Below are 19,198 nucleotides of genomic sequence, written 5' to 3' on the forward strand. Positions count from 1 at the left end.
TGACGCAAGTGACGCTTAGCTCCGCCCGCGCAGGACTTTGCATGCAAGCATATGACTCTTGTTGGCATCCTGGGAGTAGTATACATGCATGCATGCGCTCAGGAGTAGATGCATAACTAATTTAATGCGGGTGGCTTGTATGTCCATGCGCCCTGTATTTTGGTACAGTTTGCAAAACCAGTTACGCCGTGTATAAAGGAATATGGAGTATCATCCGTGGTGATGACCAATAATTATCGGCTGCAATCGAGTATAGCCTGCTATTTTTTTTCTCGCAGCGTGCAACTCCTAAGTGCAGGTTCACCAAGCTAGCACTGAGGAGCTCTTATCACTAACGTTTTTTTAGGTCGGTCAGACCGTCACCCATAAGGAGTTTAGAATCGGCATTATTCAGATGTTTGTTTTGTGCTAGAATCATACAAGACATTGTAAGGATGAAAACAATAAATCAAAGCGATAACATTAAACCCCAATGTAACAACTTGATGCAAAGATTGATTGATTGCAGCTAATGAATACTTTTTATCAAACACACCATTTTCAAGAGACAACAGGGGAAGGGTAGACATGTATACCAGATGGCCCCGGGAGGCTGGAGAAGCAGAAAAGCTCGGAGAGAACCGAAGAAAACCCAACCTTATGCTGCTCCTCACAAGTCTTTGATCGATGGTGCTTCGTACCGTTTGCTTATATATATATAGAGACAGAAAAAGCTCACATGCTTAGAACTGTACATGGCGATTAATGAGTGTTCCTAGGACTAAGCAGGGAACAGCGTCGTACCCTCCCAAACTGGCGTTTGTCGTACACGTGTGACGACCAACAAGTTGCGTATATAATATGCCCAGCTTTGGAGCCTCCAAATTCACGTGAACAGAAAGGGACAGGAGCATTGTGCATAGACAAATAAATGAAGCCACCGTTTACTCTTCTGCTTTCGATTATATTAATTTCTGTTATGCCCTCGTGCGACTGCATGCATGTCAGTGTCACCATGACGGACCCTGCTTGGAACTTGACTGCATGTTCATTGCAGCTGCAGCGGATCGAGAATCACGGCGTTGGCCATGGTCCGCATCGTCTCCTTGGTGTAGGCGCCTTCCTCCCGGTAGAAGACGTTCGCCACCTTGCCGCTGTGCCAGAGCAGCTCCCTGCACCGCCGCGGCACCACGGCGCCATCCCTGAACGCCAGCTATAGTTGGCCAGATGGGCCAGGCCCGGTGGGCTAGCACTGGCACGGAACAAGCACGACCTGGCCCGCAAACAAACAGGCCCGTGCCGGACATGGCCCGCTACACGTGCCATGTTTGGGCCGTGAAGTCGGCCCACAGTGCTTGCCCAGGCACGGCATGGATAATTGGGCTGGCCCGATAGAGGCACGGCTCTAGGCATTCTAGCCGTTGGATAGGCGGTGGATGCGTTTGTGACCGTTGGATAAAAGGCGGCGGGCCGGCGGCATCGCTCTCTCACCTCTCAGTGTAAACCCTAACCTTATTTGCATCGATCTGCCACGCGGTCGCTCTCCCCGTCTCTCGCTCTCGCTCTTGCTCTCTCTCGCTCTGTCCTCTCTTCTTCTCTAGCTCCGGTTGCTTCTTGAGCCGCCGATGGCCGGCACTGGCACACGGCACCGCCATCGAAACAACTCATCACCATCTCTCACCGACGATGTAGCATCAACCTGTCCTTGTCGTCCTCCTCGTCTTGTCCATGCTGACCGTCGTCGACCTCGCCGGAGCCAGACACTGGTCACTCTGGTGCTCCAGATCGAGTGTAAGTGTCAGGATCACTCTTTATTTCCTATATTTTGTTTTGTCTAAAAACTTCTACCTCTTTTATTTTCTAGATCTATACTTGATCCACTGAGGAACCAGAGAGCCGGAGCTAGATCCGTGCATCGTCGACATCGCCGGCGATCCTGGTGCTCCGGTTGCCAAGGTATGAAACCCTAACCCTAACCCTAACCCTTCGGTCTTTCTTTCAAGTCGTCGAGGAACTAGGGCGCTGGCGCCAGCGACTAGAGATGTCGGACGAGCAGGAGTGCCAAGTTGGCACGAACGAGGAGGATGATGACGACCTGCGCGAGCATGCTGCGGCCCTCTTTGGGATTAACCTCGAGGAACCCATCCTCGTCGACGATGAACAACTTGTCGCCGCTGCTGCCGGTGATGGTCCTGGCGAAGCGAACAGCGCTCGACTCATTCGTGCTAGTACCTCTGTTGTGTGGAATGATTTTGAGAAGTTGTACTGAAAAGAAGGTGACAGGCAGGTAACGTATACAGCTAAGTGCATCCATTGCGGTAAGCAATACTCTGGTCTCTCCTCTGGTGGCACTGGTCACCTCTCTCGGCATATCTCTAAATGTTTAAAGAGACGTGAGAAGGTTCGTCAATCTCAGTCTCAAATCTCTTTTAATCCAGATGGTAGTTTGCGTAATTGGGAGTACTGTCCTCAGGTTGCTGATACTCAACTTGTTCGATTGATTGCTAGACTTGATCTGCCTATTAGTATTTGTGAGTCTGATGCTTTTGCAGAGTACATTAGAATTGCTCATTACCCCAGATATCAACCTGCCTCTAGGCAAACCACAACTAGAGACATACAAAAATTTTTTGATGAACAAAATTCTAAACTTGCTGAGGCTGTTAGCTCAGGTGGTGTTAATTGTGTCTGTCTAACTTCTGACATTTGGTCTGGTAATACCAAAGAGGACTACCTTAGTGTTGGTGCTCATTACATAAATTATGATTGGCAAATAGAGAAGAGAGTGCTTGGTCTTAGGTTGATTGATGTGTCCCACAGTGGCCAAAACATTGCTGATCGTATTGAATCTGTGCTTGTTGATTATGGATTGACAGGAAAAGTGTTTGCTATTACTTTAGATAATGCATCAACTAATGTTAAAGCCATGAAAAAGCTTAGGCCTTTGTTGTCTCCATACCTTGGTCTTGAGGTTCCTGATGAACTTGATGATCGCAATGAGGACACTGATGGTAATTCTATTGAATCTATGATTTTGCATCAACGTTGTGCATGTTGTATTATTAATCTGATTGTGAAGGAGGCCCTATCTGTTCTTAAGCCTTTGATTGAAACATTTAGAATTGCAATTTCGTTCTTCAATTCATCTAACCAAAGGATTGCTGCATATAAAAGTTATTGCATTGCTACTGGTGCTAGGCCTAGAAAGTTTCAGTTGGATATGGATGTTAGATGGAATTCAACATATTTAATGCTCAAACACTTATTTCCTTATAAGGCCCCTTTCACTACTTTCATGCATGCTCAGTATCCTAGGGCTGAAGGTCAGCCATTGCTATTAACTGATGAAAATTGGGCTATGGCACAAAAAGTACTTGCATTTCTTAAACTGTTTTATGATTCCACTGTTGCATTATCTGGTGTGTATTATCCTACATCTAGTCTCATGATTCATTACTTAATCAAGATTGCTATACATTTGAAGAATTATGCTAATGATGTTCACATCAGATTTGTTGTTCAACCTATGATAGACAAGTATAACAAGTACTGGAGAGACATACCTTTGCTTTACTCTTTTGTATTCATATTAGACCCTAGAGCTAAAATGAAAGGGTTTACTAAAGTGCTTAGGAGGTTAGGCACCTTTACTAGTACAGATTATAGCGCTTATTTGCTTGCCACTAGAGCTCGACTTACAGAGGTCTACAACAAGTATGAGGAGAAGTATGGATCTGTAAGGTTGAGGAGGACTGCCCCTCCTAACCTATTTGGTAAGAAAAAAGTCTGCTTAGGATGAAATTTATGGTGATGATGATGTTGCTGGTTCTTCAGATGGTATCCATTCTCAATCTTCTACTATTAACTTGTCCAGAGATACTTCTACAACAGCCCTGTTGCAGGCTATAAGTTCATCAGCTTCTAATGTTTCTGAACTTGTATCCTACTTAGACTGTGACACAGTGAGCCAGTTGGATAATGATTTCAACATCCTGAATTGGTGGCATGAGCACAAACTGACCTATCCTGTACTATCTATCATGGCTAAAGATATTCTAACTGTTCCTGTGTCTACCATTTCATCAGAATCTACATTTAGTATGACAGGCAGGATCATCGAGGATCGGTGGAGAAAGCTGACGACTGAAATGGTGGAGATGCTGGCCTGCATCAAAGATTGGGAGGCTGCAGAATCAAGGTTGCAGCAATGTGTGGAGGACAAAGAACTTATAGAGGCATTTGAAAACCAATATCTTAATTGATGACCATTTATGTAATGACTTGTAATATTATAAAATATGGACTATGGACTGTAATGAGACATTCAACTGTAATGTACATAGCCGGTCCTTAAACATGTGCCGCGGTACCACTTAGGTCTATAAACTTAGAAAATGTACGTTTAGGTCCATAAACTTGTTTTAATGTACTATCCAGGTCTATGAACTTATTTTAAATATACCATCCAGGTCCATGAACTTGTTTTAATGTATCATCAAGGTCGATGATTTTAGACATTAAAACGAGTTCATGGACCTAAACGTGCACTTTCTAAGTTTATGGACCTAGTTAGTACCGCGGTACAAGTTTAAGGATCAGTCATGTCCTTTACTCTTTTTTGCATGTTAGTACCTGTGTCGGCATAACCCTATAGTGCCCCCGTGCCCAGTAACACGGCACGGCACGTCTGGTGCAGCCTAGTTCTGGGCCTGGGCCTCCATCCCAGCACGGTGGCACTAACAGGGACGGCACGACTCTATTCCCGTGCTAAGTAGTGCCATGCCTAGCCATGCCGTGCCTGGTCGTGCTAGTGCCGTGCCATGCCTGGATGGCCCGTTTGGCCACCTGTAACACCAGCCGCTACAGCTCCCACCTGGCCATCTGGATCACCCTCCTCACCTCCTCCTTCGCCGTCTCCACGACCGCCGGAGCCATGGCGCCGCCCCTGGCATGGGCGGCGGCCCGCACCACGACGCTGTTGGGCTTCCCCGCGCGCATCTCCCTCTCGAGCGTCACACGTCGTTGATGAGGCGGCCGACAGTGTTAGCGTGCTGCAGCAGCCGGGTGTACTCCTCGCTCCTCACCACCTCCTCCGGCAGCGGCTCGCCGATCAGGTACACCGACGTCGGGATGATGGGGTTGAACGCGAAGGAGTGCTCCGCCACCGGCATGTACTCCTCCATCGTCGTCGGGATGTACTTGTTCTCCACCCACTCCGCCTCCGTCATCATCGTCCTCACCGTCACCACCCACTGCACAAACATTTCGTTGTGTACACAGCAAAAATTCTCGGTGGATAAAAATTCCAACCTATTAATCAATTAAAACCAGGCAGACAGACTTACTAGCTCCACGAGATGATCCATGACGCTACGATTCTGCAGCTGCGCGGCCATTGCACCCATACACCTGATCGTGTTGTAAACGGCCTAGAACAAGATCTCGACGTTCTCGGAGCTGAACCCAACCTCGGCGTGTTCGTCCCATCTGCAAGCACCACAAACACAGGACCAAGCAGTATATCGATCCCACTCCAACATATGCACAAAGAAACGCATGGAACATGGAGGGGTGTACTGCTGTACATGAGCATTTTTCCGATGAGATTTGTTTTGGTCCAACAAAAAATAACAAAAAATATTTCGAGTTACCGATACCTCATGGTACCAAATTATTTCTGATCGTTGAATCTAACAATGCACATCCTACTCAGCTAGATCCAATACTTCGAGGTAACTTTTGTTAGACTGGAGCAAATCTCTTTCCCATCCTTAAGAATGTTTTCTATGAAAAATTTAGTACCTCTTGTTAGCTTAGATATTAGAAGATATCAAATTTTACGTAGAAAACAGTAATATCTTCTGATACCTCCAAATAGTAAAATTACTCACTATATACATACTTACTTCTCGAAGAGCTCCACCATGTTCCTCATCTCCTTCATGGAGCCCCCGCCGTCGAACAGGTCGTCGACGGCCGTCGTCAGCACGGCGTTCTGGCTCAACGCGACGCGGGGCACGAACAGCTCGGGAGGGAACAGCGGCACGATCGCACAGAAGCACGTGTGCAGCGGCAGTATCCTTGCGAACTTCAGCTCATCCAGCCTGTGCTCCTTCACCCATCTGAAAAATGGCACACATGCATGTTTCGAGTTAATTAAGAATTAATTAGCTGCCAGTGTCAGGATTATTATGTATGGATGGATGGGTAGAATGTCTCTGCACCTGTGGAGATCCTGGAGTTCCTGTTGGAAAACGGACTGGGTGGATTGGAATTTGTCGATTGCCAAGGAGAGGATTCCTGTGTTCGCGCTGGAGGAGCCACTGATCCAATGTAGGATATGTTCAGAATTATTTCAGGCTGGTAATAGCAATGCATGAATTAGAACCCATGAGAATGGTGTTCTGAATTTTACCAGTGTCCTGATTTCACAAGCTGGAAGCTGTTTGTCTTGAACCGTTCTATGTTCCCCTTGTGCTCTAGTGGTTCCACGGTTGCAAAGATAGGGAATTCAGGGGCATACTCGATCTGCAGAAAATGGGATCAAAATGGGAATGGTTCTTGTTTCTGACAATGTAGTAGTACTGAATTAATTACCTCCTGGACTAATGGTTTTGATATCTTTCTTGAGGAGAGTTGCTGCTTCAGTAACTTAGCTGACCAAGAACCAATATTTTCTAGGATCAAATCATCTTCCGAGAAGCGAACTTGTGAACTTCTGTACAGCTCCAGCCAAGGCTGGATATCATTGAGATATGCATGAATTGAATCATCGTAGCAGGACTGTTCAGCAAATTGAGCCATTCCATCTGTTCAAGGTTCCAAGGTGGTGATTAAATGTTCCCAAAAGTAAATTTTTAACTGTAAAGTACAAACAAAAAGAAATTGCGTCCCAACTTCTGGAGATGCACCTGAGTTGATGTCATAACCGTTCATACGAAGGAGGCGGAATGCCTTTGCACACGTCGCCATATCCGACATGATTTCTTCCTCGTTTTGCATCCAGCAGCTGGAAGCAGAGCAGAATCATGAAGATATTAATAAGGAATAGGTGTACAAAGATACAGCATATCTCGTATTTAACATCCAAATTAAGAGATTTGCTTCAGTCCAACAAAAAGTAACAGAGCAAATCTCTCAAATTAAATACCTGCAAGTCATGTCCAGTATGTCTCGTATCTCGCAAGGAAAATCCGAAGAGATCCCCATCTTTTCAAGAGTGTTCACCATGTAAAGCTGGGAGTATACATTGTCTGGATATATGACAGGCACTGCCAAACAAAGAAAAAATACAAATAAATCTCCAATTTAAATTCTCATATATACATATACTTGCTGTTTGACACATGATTATTATTATTGGCCATTTGTTTGGACGAAATGTAAAACATTATGCACCTGAGCAACCGAATTTGCTAGTGAGTGAACCCAAATAGTCAAGCATTCTGTCGTTGCGGCTGTAGATTGCTGCAGCAGCAGTGGTGGAAGGCGAGTTGAACAATGAGCCGTTCTTCCTCTGATATGCCATCACAAGGTCCCAATCCTGTCTTCTCCCAATCCCTTCTGATACATATGCCATGAAGGCTTTGTTAGAGATAAAGATTGAGTTTATTATCACGTGTAATGCATGAGATGATAAGATAGATATGGAAAGAGATAGAGATATAATTCAGTTTTGTAACTATCTCTTCCATGATTGTATACGCCACTATGGGGGCTGTTCCCATATAAATATCAACACGTACGGCGGCCTCCAACGAGGTGAAAACACTTCTGCCAACTTTCATGGTATCAGAGCCTATCTTCTATACGTGAGATCGCATCTGCCATGGCAAGCTCCTCCAATTCTGCTGCAAATCCGCTCTCTGGACAAGTTGTCCGGGAGAAACTCACCAGGAATAATTTCCTGCTATGGAAGACACAGATTCTTCCTGTGATCCGTGGTGCCCGCATGGAGGGGTACCTCATCGGCGTGAAGAACGCTCCTTCGGCAGAGATCAACGTCAAGGAAGATGACAAGATCGTCACAAAGGCCAACCCTGCATACGAGGAGTGGGTTGTCGCCGACCAACAGGTGCTTGGTTTTCTTCTTGCATCTGTTTCAAAAGATATTCTTACTCAGGTTGTCAATCTAGAGACGGCCGCCGAGACATGGAGTGCAATCACAACGATGCTCTCCTCACAATCACGAGCGCGTGCGTTGAACACTCGTCTTGCACTGTCGACGACCCGCAAGGGTGATCTCAGTGTCACAGAATATATCAACAAGATGAAGGCGCTAGCGGAGGAGATGTCATCTGCTGGCAAACCTCTCGACGACGAGGACATGATGTCCTACATCCTTGCCGGGCTTGATGATGATTACGAGACAGTCGCCTCCTCTCGTTGGCAAGGCGGAAGCAGTCACAATCGCGGAGATCTACAGTCAGCTCTTGAGCTTCGAGAGCCGAGCCAAACTACACCAACAAGCCAGCGGCTCATCCGTCAACAGCGCAAGGCGCAGTGGCAAAGGAGGCAACTTCAACACCAATAACCCCTCCGGCAACAACAACAACTCGTTCCGTGGTCATGGGGGCGGGGCAGGCCGCTCTGATCGCGGTGGCCGGGGGCAAGGCAACAATAGTGGGCGCACCTACAACAACTACAACAAGCAGCGTCCAGTTTGTCAGCTTTGCGGCAAACCTGGACATGTGGTAGCAGATTGCTGGCACAGGTACGACAAAAATTTTGTTTTGGATCCAAAAAACTGCAGCCGCAACCTCCTATGGTATAGATGCAAACTGGTACATGGATACCGGAGCCACCGACCACATCACGGGAGAATTGGACAAACTAACAACACATGAGAAGTACAACGGCAAGGAACAGATCCACACGGCAAGCGGTGCAGTTAGGGACATTAAACATGTCGGTCAATCTATTATTCACACCCCTTTTCGCAATATTCATCTGAAAAATATATTGCATGTGCCTAAGGCTAAGAAGAACCTCATTTCTGCTCATAGATTAGCTGTTGATAATCAAGCTTTTGTTGAAGTTCATCCTCGTTTCTTTGCTATTAAGGATCAGGTCACGAAGAGTCTTCTTCTTAGAGGACCATGCCGCAATGGACTGTACCCGTTGCCATCATCCTCCTTCTCTACATCCAGACAAGTCCTTGGAGCCATCAAGCCCACAATAACAAGATGCATAGCAGGTTGGGCCATCCATTCTTAGCCATCGTCCACAAAGTCATTAGCAGTAATAATCTCCCATGTTCAGGAGAAAGTAATGAGTCAGGAGTCTGTAATGCTTGTCAACAGGCAAAGAGTCATCAGTTACCCTATTCTAAATCCTCTAGTGTGTCTAGTAATCCTTTAGAACTTGTGTTTTCAGATGTGTGGGGGACCTGCTCCTACCTCTGTTGGGGGCAGACAATATTATGTCAGTTTCATAGATGATTTCAGTAAATTTACTTGGGTTTATTTACTCAAAAAAAGGTCTGAAGTTTTTCTCAAGTTCCAAGAGTTCCAACAACGTGTTGAACGTCTTTTTAATCGAAAGATTATTTCTATGCAAACTGACTAGGGAGGAGAATATGAAAAATTACACTCCTTCACTAAAATTGGTATCTCCCACTATGTCTCGTGTCCCCATGCGCACCAACAAAATGGATCTGCAGAGCGCAAGCATCGACACATTGTGGAGGTTGGGTTAGCTCGCCTTGCTCATGCGTCCATGCCTCTCAAATTCTGGGATGAAGCTTTCCTAGCAGCCACTTACCTCATAAACCACACACCCAGCAAAGTGATCCAATACACTACCCCCTTAGAGCGTCTCCTTGGTCAGAAACCCAATTATTCTGCTCTCAGAATCTTCGGGTGTGCATGCTGGCCCAATCTTCGTCCATACAACAAGCACAAACTTCAGTTTCGCTCAAAGCAATGCACTTTCCTTGGGTACAACAATATTCACAAAGGCTTCAAGTGCCTAGATATATCAACTGGGAGAGTTTATATTTCCTGAGATGTCGTGTTCGATGAGAACATTTTTCCTTTTGAAAAATTCCATGCACACGCTGGAGCAAGACTGCGCTCAGAAATTCTTTTGCTTCCTCCCTCGTTATATCCTAATATTGCAATTAATGGGGGTGAATATAATGACTGCATGTTTAATGCTCCTGAACATTCTAACGGGTCCTCTGAGCTTGTCACAGGTCAGCAGGAACAAGTGCCTGAAGAAGCAGCAGGATCTAGGCAAAACAGCCAAGAAAATACGGCTCATTCTGAAGAAAATGCAGTGCATCCGGATGCCGCAGACAATCCCAGAGATGATATTTCTATTTTCTCTGATAGCACAGATTCCCAGGGTCCTTTTCCCACCTCGCCAGTGCTCCCGTTCGATGCGGACGAGGATGTCAGCCCCCTACGGCAAGCGCCAGGTGCGTCGGGTTCGGCGTCGCCCGGTCGCGAGGCGTCGTCAAGTGGCAGCACTGACAGCAATAATGGCACCACGACGGCAAGTCATGGCGATGCAACGGCACAATCTAGATCCCCTGTGACAACACTTGATCGAGGTGTGGCTACTCGGCCAGTTACATGACTTCCGAGGGGCATAAGAAAGGAAAAGAAATACACCGATGGCACAGTAAGGTATGGCCTTTTGACTGCTACAGGAGAACCCCAGAATTTAGATGAAGCCTTGTCTAATGAAAATTGGAAAACTGCTATGGATGTTGAGTTTGCTGCTTTAGTAGAAAATAAAACTTGGCATTTAGTCCCACCTAATCATGGTAAAAATATTATTGACTGTAAGTGGGTATACAAAATTAAGAGGAAGTCAGATGGTAGCCTAGATCGATATAAAGCTCGTCTAGTAGCAAAGGGGTTCAAGCAGCGGTATGGAATCGATTATGAAGACACCTTTAGTCCTGTAGTTAAAGTAGCCACTATTAGAACTATTTTGTCTATTGTTGTCTTCAGGGGATAGTTTCTTCGTCAACTAGATGTGCAAAATGCATTCCTTCATGGATACCTTGAAGAAGAGGTATACATGAGACAACCTCCTGGATATGAAAATAAGAGTAGGCCCAATTATATTTGCAAGCTAGATAAGGCACTTTATGGACTAAAGGAGGCTCCTCGAACCTGGTATTCAAGGTTAAGTAACAAGTTAATTAACCTTGGATTCCAAGCATCTAAAGCTGACACGTCATTGTTTTATTACAACAAAGAGAATGTCACACTGTTTGTTCTTATCTATGTTGATGATATAATTATGGCTAGCTCTACACAGAAGGGTGTTTCCGCACTGTTGGCAGATTTGAGACAAGAATTTGCTCTCAAGGATCTAGGAGATCTACATTACTTCCTAGGGATAGAGGTATGTACAACAGGAGAAGGTATTCTGTTAAAACAGGAAAAATATGCTTCAGATTTATTGAAGAGAGCAGGTATGTTGGACTGCAAACCGGTTTGTACTCCTCTGTCTACTTCAGAAAAATTGTCAGCTCATAGTGGAGTTATCTTGGGAGAAAATGATGCTACCCGATACAGAAGCATAGTTGGGGCCCTTCAATATTTAACTCTAACAAGACCTGACATTTCAGTTGTAGTCAATAAAGTTTGTCAGTTCTTGCACAGCCCAACTATGTATCACTGGATGGCAGTTAAGAGAATACTGAGATATATAAAATCATCAGTTGATCTTGGTTTAAAGATAAGTCATTCTCCATCCATGCCTATGAGTGCCTTCTCAGATGCAGACTAGGCAAGATCTGTGGACGATAGAAGATCAACTGGAGGGTTTGCTGTATTTCTAGGATCTAATTTAGTTTCCTAGAGTGCAAGAAAACAAGCTACAGTTTCTAGATCCAGTACAGAAGCAGAGTATAAAGCTGTTGCTAATGCAACTGCAGAAGTTATTTGGATTCAAGCTCTCCTAAAAGAATTAGGAGTTGATGTGCCCAAAACTGTTTGCATGTGGTGTGATAATTTGGGTGCTACTTATTTGGCTGTTAATCCAGTATTCCATGCTAGAACAAAACATATTGAAATGGATTATCACTTCGTTCGAGAACGAGTTGCTCGAAAACAATTGGAGATCCGTTTCATAGCTTCAGGGGATCAAATTGTAGACAGGTTTACTAAACCTATTGCTGTGCAACAACTTAGGAAGTTTAGATGCAATCTTAACTTAGATAAGTTATGATTGAGGGGGAGTGTTAGAGATAAAGATTGAGTTTATTATCACGTGTAATGCATGAGATGATAAGATAGATATGGAAAGAGATAGAGATATAATTTAGTTTTGTAACTATCTCTTCCATGATTGTATACGTCACTATGGGGGTTGTTCCCATATAAATATCAACACGTACGGCGGCCTCCAACGAGGTGAAAACGATTCTGCCAACTTTCAGGCTTTCCTTGCTGCAACTGTGCCACCACCAATGCCAGTTTGCAAATTAACTTGATGAAGTTTGAAATTGCCACAGGATAGAAGTGTCACTACAGCTATTTACTTTGTGTAACTAAACGCATTAGTACAGAAGTAAATATTTTCCTTTCGAAATAGATGATACTCTAGACTCAGGGTAGGCAAATTGTGAAATGTTATCGGATTAATACATGCAAGAGTTGTTCAAAATATAAGAAGAGTTGGCATAGGAACTTTCTTATATAATTATATTATTTTAGGTTTTTATAAATATATAGTTTGAAATAGTTATGTTAAAACATGTGTATTAGAGAATATGTCCATGACCAAAACAGTTTTGTAGAAAATAACAGAGGTAGAAACCTATTTATTGCATAAATAGAGAACAAGTGTAATCCAGTAGAAAGACTAAAAGGAAATTACATTTTTTTTACTCTCAAGTTATAAGAAAATACGTTTGGGATAATGGCAAGGTCTCACAGTTGAAAACGAAAGTACAATGATTTATAGTTTCTTTCTTTCTTTTTTTTTTTTGGAACCACCTCTAAAAGTAGACAACCATATATCAATTGAAATTGAACGTGTTCAAACGAATTTGCCAATATCTTGAACTAAAGTTGTTAAGATCTGATCTATTTTTGATTGTTTGGGAACTCAAATATGCATTGAAGTTGTTAGATCTACTATAGAAGCCGTTCTCTTGAAAGAGACATGTAAAAACAGGAAGAAGTTCTTGATGAGGACATGCGGGTTGCCATCAGTTCTTTAGAAATGCCAATTCAGTACTTCCTCCATATTTTTTATATGACACCGTTTATTTTTATATCTACGTTTGATCATTCATCTTATTAAAAATATATATTTATTAATTATTTTGTTTTAATATTATTATCATAGGAACTTTAATATACCTTATAAATTTTGAATAAAACAAATGGTTAAAATGTGCACCTAAAAATCAAAGGCGTCATATAATAAAAAATATAGAGGGAGTATTAGTGAGGGGTCTTTTAAACGAACTAACCTTGCTAGCTCGATCTCCCGAAGATAAAGAATACCATCGATGTCCATTTTCATAACAGGGAATTCCATGCCCATCTCAGTAGCAAGATTAAGCAAACCAGAAAAGTTGATATTAAACCCCACAGGGGAGACACTCTGCCCATCATAAAATGCAGTCCTGTCACAGCCATTTTCCATAGCATGTCAAGCACATCCTTGAACTCAAACACGACGAGACAGACAAACAAAATTAATTGAAACAACACGCCAATCTAAAATGTGTATATCATTACATTACGTTACTTTCTGTTAACTTTGAATTACCTCTCCTGATGTGATCTGGGTCAGCATTCCATCTCTTCAGAGCAACGACACATGCTAGCGTAGACAAGAGGATGTCTTTGTTTACTTCGGACGATTAGCACCAGGACCCGTCGAGCTGCTGATTGTCAAGAATCCACTAGACGCACTAAGGGTAGCACGGAGCCTGTGGAGAGCCCCTGAGTGGCACCATGGCCACCCATGCCGTGTCATACGAAGATGTCGGTGGTTCATGGCACCATGGCCACCCATGCCGTGTCATACGAAGATGTCGGTGGTTTAGCTCCCTACGGCTGCTTCCTTACTGTAGCCTTCAGTTCGTCTCTGTGCTATGTATATTTCACCAAAATGGAATGCATTCAGCCTTGGATTGAGATATGCATGTGTATATGGGCGCCATTACGGTGCTCTACGAGTACTCCCTCCAATTTTGCTTGTTTGACGTCGTTGGCTTTTATTTTCTTATAAAACTTTCTAGCCTTCTTTAAATTTATTTATATGCCAATGAATTTAGACACATATACAAAACATATATATCGATATATGGATGAATTTAGACAAATACAGAAAGTCTTATAATATGAAATGGAGAGTACCATTTGTCTCATAAAAAAGTTACACAATTATTAATTATTTTGTTCTATTTGATATATTACGAAAAACACTTTAAACATGACTTATAATTTTCTAGTTTTACTCAGTAATTTTAAATAAGATAAACAGTCAAACAACAACGTTGAATAAAAAAAACAGAGGTAGCTCTATTTTCTGACCAGTATTATTGACCGGAAAGTGATCTTGATTATTGACTTATGAGTTCTACTGTCACGGGAGAAAATGACACGATCATTAAACTATAAAAAAAATAAACGATCTGTAACTCATATAATACTTCCTCCTATTTTAAACTAACCAACGTCTCGCACATTCATTCACATATGGAGGGAGCAGCGTATTACCATGCCGTGCAGGATTCCTGAGTTTGGCACAACCTCCAAGTTATTCCGAACGCCTGCTACTGCTGGGACATGTCACCCAGTAATCTTGACTGTATAGCAGAAGGGAACCCGGAAGAGAACAAACATATATACTACTCCCTTCATTTCACATCGTAAAACTTTCTAACATTACCTAAATTCATATGAATGTTAATCAGTCTAGACATATATATAAATTATATATATTCATTAATTGATGAATTTAGACAAGACTAAAAATCCATACAATATGAAACAGAGGTAGCAGTACACATACCTCTGGTAGCCACCGGAGGAGGCGCACTGCTGGGTCTCCTTGGGTAATTCATCCCATGGGGTGAAGCTCCAGGGAATTGTCCGGCAAGGCAGGAAGAGGAACTCAGCAACATCGTTCCCGGTCTGGGCTACCACTCAACGTGAAATAGCTCCAAAGAGACTTTGAGGCGAAACTGTTTCGAAATTCTTGAATGGGATATATATGCCTAAAAATAATTTCAGTAATTATAATAGATTTCAAAAGATTTGACAATATCGATGAAATATGCATAAACTACTGTACAAACATTCATGTTGAAACTTGACCGTAGTTGAGCGTAAAAGATACAAAGCTAGCCTGTACTGGAGAGATGTATGCTAGCGGATTGAGATATTTTGCCTTCAAATTTAAAGTATCTTTGTTACTTACACGTGAGTCGAGGGCGGATTCAAGTAAAGAATGCTGATCCCCACTAATATTAGCCAAACCACACTATTCATTGCTCATTATTACATATGTTCAATTATTAAAATATAATTAGATTTTCCTGGATTTTATATGTACTTACAGTGTGATATATGTTTTGCATTGTCTTGCACATAATCCATTTATATTGGCCTACTTTATTTCAGTGGAATCCCTTAAACTTTAGCCGTGTGTTTGCCACTGGGTCTATAAATACTTACCTATGATGTGTTGAGTATATATATATATATATATATATATATAATATGGTGCAACCTTTTGGCACTCTAGACACATTGTCTTTATTTATTTATTCTCCAGTCATTCGAACACTTAGAGTGAATTAAAAGGTTTAAACAGTTTAGCAGGATGAAATAACAGCTTAGCCTGTTCAACCCTGACCTGGCCTTAGAAAAGCCTAGGGGTTGGACCAGGCCTTCGCTTTATCTTTTTGTGAATTTGCAAGCTCGGGCCGAGGTTTTTTTGCGCGGGGTTCGGATAAGCCTAATACCTGGTATTAGAGTTCACTGTTACTTAATAGCCTATTTGTAATGGGTCATCTATTATAATAATTGAAGTAAAAACAAGGTTTGAGAAAAAATTCATATCATCATGTTTGACTGTTTATCACTGCACATAAGGACATATGTATTATTAGAATTATGTTCCCCTATGCAACACACCGATATTTTTTAAAATAAAAAATTAGAATTTTTCACCTTAATCCATGAAAGGAACCATCTGAGCCATCTAAGGGATGCATGTACTCTCAATTGCTCAGACTTCTTGCGTAGATGCGCATATGAAACAAGAGTCAAATACATGACTAAATGTTAATGAAAATATAAAGGAAAGACGTACGCCAGTACGCCATCCCGGAATTAATATTTTTGTTCCCTACTACAACTGTTGTTAGTTAGTTTTCCGTGCAGTGCTTTCATACGTGAACTATGCTTGCACATGCCTGGGGTGTTACATGGCTGACTTATTAAACCTAGTGACAAACTAACGTCATAATCTTTTCACTTTTGTTTATGTTTTTTTATGTGTCATGCACTTCTGTTTATGTTTACAGGCTAACATTTAAATTTTCAGTCTTATTTAGAGTCAGTTTTAGAGTATTTCACCAAAGTTTATTTTGTAATCTTGGCTTTTAGATTGCTAAGAATACGTATATAAATGTTTTATTCATGAATTATTTTTTATTTGCAAATATGATGTTTCCCTCTAACTATTTAGTGGTCTTTAATGATATTTTATCTGTACTAATTATATCTCTACTGCCTAAAAAACAAAACATAATTTTTGTTGTTCATCAATCGAGAACATGCCCACAAATTCCAATTCTCCTAACTACAGACACCAGATATGATTTTATTTTAAAAGCATGAATATAAGACCAAGCTCAGCTAGCATCGCTCGTGATCGTCCACTCCTTTCTTCTCATCCTTATGAACTGATCATCATTGCTTTTGTATGTGGTGTGGTGTCGTTGCCACGAAGGATCGCAACAAGATTACACGTTTAATTAATTGCGTAGTTTGTAAGTGAGTCCCATAAAACATGACTTGGAACTTGGGAGAAATACTGTGCTACTTTGGGAGGTAAAAGGTTTTTCTTGCGGTGATTACAGGAACATAATTGACTTTTATAGTCGACCTTTTTTATGAGCAATTTTATCATATCTGAGAAGATACCATTTGATACCCCTTAGAGCATCTTCAACAAAGGGCTAAAGATTAAGTCTTAAAAATTTTGTATTGGAGGCCTTCTAAAAATCATACGCCTAAAAATTATCCTCTAATCTAATAGAAGCCCAAAAGTTAGGTCTTAAAAATAGTAGTTGGCCAAATAAACTAATTCGTTAAGATTGATTTCACGTTTTTTTTCTCCCGTGCTTACGTGGTTATCTTCTTTTTACCAGCAACACCTAGACATCCTCTATTAGAAAACTAGTGCATAAACTTTTTGTCGTGTAAACTCTGTCCTCCCTTTCTCCTCCTACTGTCTCTCAGGCCGCGTTCGTTCGTACGAGGATAAGTTAACTTACTCTAGCACAGAAAACATAGTAATAGATTAGTACATGATTAATTAATTAATTATTTAAAAAATATAAAATAAATTAATATGATTTTTTAAAACAACTTTTCTATAAAAAATTTTATAAAAAATACACTGTTTAGCAGCTCGGGAAACATGTGCGCAGAAAACGAGACGAATAAGTTAACTTAGGCATGTGAACGAACGGGGCCTGATACTGCTTGTTGTGCACTGCATGATGCAGCTTTAGCTGTAGGCCTGTAGCAGCCATGGCAGCTTTAGCATGGATGGGCTCGAGACGATGGCCATCATTGTTCCCTTTACTATTCTAGTAGTAGTAATTCATACTTTTTGACTGTAAAGTTGATAAACAACATTAAGCTATTTGGTGTAGGTAATATTTCTTGCGTGCAGAGTAAAGAGGAGAGGGAGCGGAGGGACCTGCAGACCGTAGAGGGAGCGATGTCGTCGGATGCCTTCGACGGTGCGAGCTGCGCCGGCGAGATTCAGTGGAGCGGGCGGCGGCGCCGGAGGGGGCTGCTTCGGCGGCGAGATTCGGCGGAGCGGGCTGCGCGAGCGGTGAGCATTGGTGAAACGGGTGGCGTCGGCCGCGGGCTGCGCTTGAGGGGACTGCCGGTGGCAAGCTTCGGTGGAGAGGGCGGCTCCAGCCGCGGGCTGCGCCAGCGGCAAGACTCGGCAGAGTGTGGTGCTAGTCACCGGAGATTTGGAGGGCATCGGCGGAGGAGGCGGGTCTGGCGGCGCCCACGTACGAGATGCTACGTGGCCGCGAAGAAGAAAAGGGCGCGATAGAACTGTTCAGGTGAGATCATTTTGCCATGAAACGAGATTGGGAGGGTGGATCGCCTCCTGAGATTTAGGCAGTTTTTGGGCTTGGATTGGGAGGACGATTATTTTAGGAGCACTATAGGTGGTCTGTTGGACCTATGTGTTTTTAACGTAGAATCAAAAAAAATTGTTTTGGAAACCTGTTTAGTACATTGTTAAAGATGCTCTTAGTACCTTAGATAGCAGAAGATCCTAAATTTTACATAGAAAATAGTGATATCTTATGTACCTCCTCAGAGATGGGAAATGCTCTTTTGGTATAAAAATAATTAACTTGGTATTGTTTGTTCTTTCAATGCTGGTATTGAACTTTTCTGCTCATGATATATAATTCGATTATCTGTTGCAATGAATTCGTTTTATTTTTCAACCGTGCACCACCGTTGAATTTTGATCAAAATTCAAGTGACCCCAACATTTTAGCGGATATGAAAATAATCGCAGAACAGCGCAAAGACTGGGCGAAGCACTGATAATATGGACTGAAATGTTTTGATCTGGTTTAGTACTAGAATTTCAGCTAATCGTTATCCTTGTTCCTTTTTTTTCCCCATAGTGATGTGATTTCAACGTATGACTAATTTCTTCTGCCGTTCGTGTGATACAACTTCTCCTCTGCTTGACCACACACACGTACGTTAGTACGTATATACAGCGATGGCAGCCTGGCCTAGTGCACACTTCCTCAGGCTGTGAACTGTTGATCCAGGTAATTAGTACTCACCCACCCCGACTTTTTATTTGCTATCGATGATTTCTATCTATATTTAATCTTTTATCTTATTCACAATTATTTTATAAATATATAAAATTATAATTAATCCTTAAAGTGTGTTCGGTAATGAGTCAAACTATAATAAAATAATTAATAAATATATAATTTTTTGAATAAAAC

At 42.3% G+C, this 19,198-nt stretch overlaps 1 non-coding gene and 1 pseudogene across 1 annotated transcript; one reads left to right on the plus strand and one right to left on the minus strand.

Moving 5' to 3' along the window:
* Positions 1-1,027: 1,027 nt before the first annotated feature.
* The window catches only part of LOC102702908, a 39,366-nt pseudogene continuing 21,195 nt past the window's right edge, over positions 1,028-19,198 (minus strand).
* LOC121055862 lies at positions 8,288-8,424 on the plus strand. The gene has a single exon (XR_005812847.1). It is a non-coding gene; the product is annotated as a small nucleolar RNA Z247 (small nucleolar RNA).

Source organism: Oryza brachyantha, chromosome 11 (genome assembly GCF_000231095.2).
Source record: "Oryza brachyantha chromosome 11, ObraRS2, whole genome shotgun sequence".
NCBI classification, from domain to species: domain Eukaryota; kingdom Viridiplantae; phylum Streptophyta; class Magnoliopsida; order Poales; family Poaceae; genus Oryza; species Oryza brachyantha.